This window comes from Benincasa hispida, chromosome 4 (genome assembly GCF_027475165.1).
Source record: "Benincasa hispida cultivar pf3 chromosome 4, pf3_genome.v1.1, whole genome shotgun sequence".
NCBI classification, from domain to species: domain Eukaryota; kingdom Viridiplantae; phylum Streptophyta; class Magnoliopsida; order Cucurbitales; family Cucurbitaceae; genus Benincasa; species Benincasa hispida.
The window spans coordinates 4,357,465-4,360,814 of record NC_143481.1 but is presented as its reverse complement, the minus strand read 5'-3'; positions in this window follow the sequence as shown (position 1 = coordinate 4,360,814).

The following is a 3,350-nucleotide window of genomic DNA, read 5'->3' as shown; positions in this document are numbered from 1 at the left end:
CATTGCATAGGATTTCGCCACTCACATATCTCTATATGAACGATTCAGGATCACATCGTTTGTACTAAGTACAAAGTGGGCCGCATCCATAGTATCCCCAGAACAAGGCGCCCAACCTTATCCCTATACTATAGACCATTTTAGGCTATATACTCAAACTTGATCCATATTTTATGTCATCACATAAAGTTCAAGTCTAAATTAAATAGCCTTAGGACCTTAGTTTATTGGATTCAAGATTACAATTTCAATAACAATTTTATTGAAAAAAAAAAAAAACAGAATATGTTTATCAATTTACAAACTAAGGACATAAAATCCAATAGGGAACAAGTCGTGGAAAAATTTATGAAGAAATATTTCCCACATACATAAAACGTAAAAAGAAGAAGGGTAACCACAAATTTTCAAGATAAAAAGATTGAAACATTAAGCGAAGCATGGGTGATGTTCAAAAGGCTAGTAAGAGATTGTCCACATTATGGACTCCCTGATTGTTTACAAATGAATTTTTTATTATGGCCTAAATTCAATATCTCAAATTGTTGTAAACGCTGCCTCAGTAGACAGTTTATTGGATAAAACTTATGTTGAAGCCTAATTGCATTTCAAAGAACCACGAGGACTGGAATGAGAGTGAATATGACTCAATACCGAATGAGAGAGGAAGAAATGGACAAAGTAACCATCCCATTGCATCACTACAAACACAAGTGAATGCGATGACTAGTTTGTTGCAAGTGATGACAATGACAAAAACTAGCGTCAGAAATGGCAAATGAATGCGATCACTCAGATGACTAATGAGAATTGTGTTCTTTGCGAAGAAGCTTATTCATTCGAGGTATGCTCACGTAACCCACAATCTGTCTGCTTTGTAAAAAATAACCCAATTTTGAATACTTATAACCCTGGTTGGCGAAACCATCCAAATTTCTCTTATAATGGAAATCAACAAGCACACGCCAACCGTCATATTGCCCCTAGAGATGGACCATCTGGGTTCCATCAAGGATAGAATGGACACCAATAATCATCAAACTCATCACAACAACCAACACATTCACCTTTGGAAAAACTATTAAAAGAACACATATAGAAAAATGAGGCAGTTCTGCAAAGTCAAATGACATCCATTCAAAATCTTGAACTTCAAATGAGGCAGAGTGCCAGAGAATTGAAAAACAGACCACAAGGTTCACTACCAAGCAACATTGAAGTTCCTCACAATGCAGGAAGTTCAGGCAAAGAACAAAGTCACACAATGACATTAAGAAGTGGTTGCATAATGAAGGAATATCATAAGGAAAGTCAATCAAGCTTACTAATGAAGTGCTGAGACATTCTTTTGATGAACAGATTGACAAGCAACCAATGCAGGAAACACAGATACCATCATATGAAAATCAAGTGGAACGCAAAGACTCATCTGCGATAGCTTCTACTTCGAAGGCGTCAAATGAGGTGCAACTCCCTCCATACTCACAAAGATTGAGGAGGAAGGATGATGAAAACCAATTTTAATGCTTCCTCAACGTGTTAAAGCAGTTGCATATTAACATTCCACTAATCGAAGCTTTGGAGCAAATGCCATCTTATGCCAAATTCTTAAAAGATATAATCTTAAAGAAAAGAAAGACATAAAATTATGAGATTGTCGCACTGACATAAGAATGTAGCACTATTATACAAGAAAGTATTCCACCAAAAATGCGAGATCCAGGAAGTTTCACCATTCCCTGTTCCACTAGAGGAGTTTAAATAGGACAAGCCCTATGTGACCTTAGAGCTAGCATCAATCTCATGCCATTATCAATCTTTAAGCAACTGGGAATGGGAGAAATTATACCCACAACGGTTACTTTGCAACTAGCAGACCGTTCTTTGGTACATCCAAAGGGAAAATTAGAAGATATGCTCGTAAAGGTGGATAAATTCATTTTACCAATTGATTTTATTATATAGGACTATGAAGCTGATAAAGATGTACCTATCATTTTGGTAAGATCCTTCCTGTATATGGGAAGAACCCAAATTGATGTGTACAAAGGTGAAATCACCATGCAAGTTAATGGCAAGAAGGTGAAGTTCAACATTCTTAAGGCGATGGAATATCCTAATGAGATCAACGCATGCCAAACAGCTGAATTGGACAAGGATTGGCCTTGTAGGCTAGAATTTAAAATTAATAAAGCGATGGAATTGAAGGATGAGGCGAATGCAACATTTGAATCTTGTTATGCGATAAAAGAGATGCAAAGGAATTTTGAACCTTTGGGTTTATAAAATCAAGAAGGTAAAATCACGCCTTAGCTTGAGCAATGAAAAGCACTCCCTACTTGCCTGAAATATGTGTTCCTTGGTGAGAACGATACTTCACCTACAATTATTTTAGCAACACTCTCAGAAGAAAATGAAGATGCTCTCTTGAAAGTTTTGAAGAAATACATTAAGGCGATAGGGTGGACTCTAACAGATATCAGAGGAATCAGCCCATCCTATTTCATGCACAAAATTAGACTCAAGGATGGAATGAGAGGCTCTATTGAACACCAGTGCAGGCTCAATCCTGCGATGAAGAAAGTTGTCAAGAAAGAAATCATTAAATAGTTGAATGCGGGGATTATTTTCTTATTTTAGATAGCACATGGGTCAGTCTCGTGCAATTCATTCCAAAAAAAGGTGGAATGATTGTAGTTCCTAACCAAAACAACGAACTCATTCCGATGCATATTGTTATAGGTTGGAGAATATGTATGGACTATAGGAAGCTCAACGCAGTGACTAAGAAGGATCACTTTCCCTTGCCATTTATTGATCAGATGTTAGACAGCAGGGAATGACTTCTTTCATTTTCTAGATGGCTATGCAGGGTACAATCAAATCATGATCGCGCCCGAGGATCAAGAAAAAAAATCTTTCACTTACCCTTATGGGACATTCGCCTTCTGGCACATTCCTTTCGGGCTATGTAACGCCCCAAGCACTTTTCAGAGGTGCATGATGGCCATCTTCTTTGATGTTTTTGAAGAGTCAGTTGAAATTTTTATGGATGGTTTTTTAGTATATAGCAAGACATATGAATTATGCTAATGAATATTGAGAAAAATTGAGAAGATGTGAAGACACCAATCTAGTTTTGAATTGAGAAAAAGGCCATTTCATGGTGACAGAAGGAATTGTGCTTGGGCACAAGGTTTCTAAATTTAGGCTAGAAGTTGACAAAGCTAAAATTGACATCATAGAAAAACTGCCACCGCCTACAAGCGTGAAAATACTTCGAAGCTTTCTCGAACATGTTGGATTCTACCGCATATTTGTTAAGGAGTTCTCTAAAATCGCACGACCTT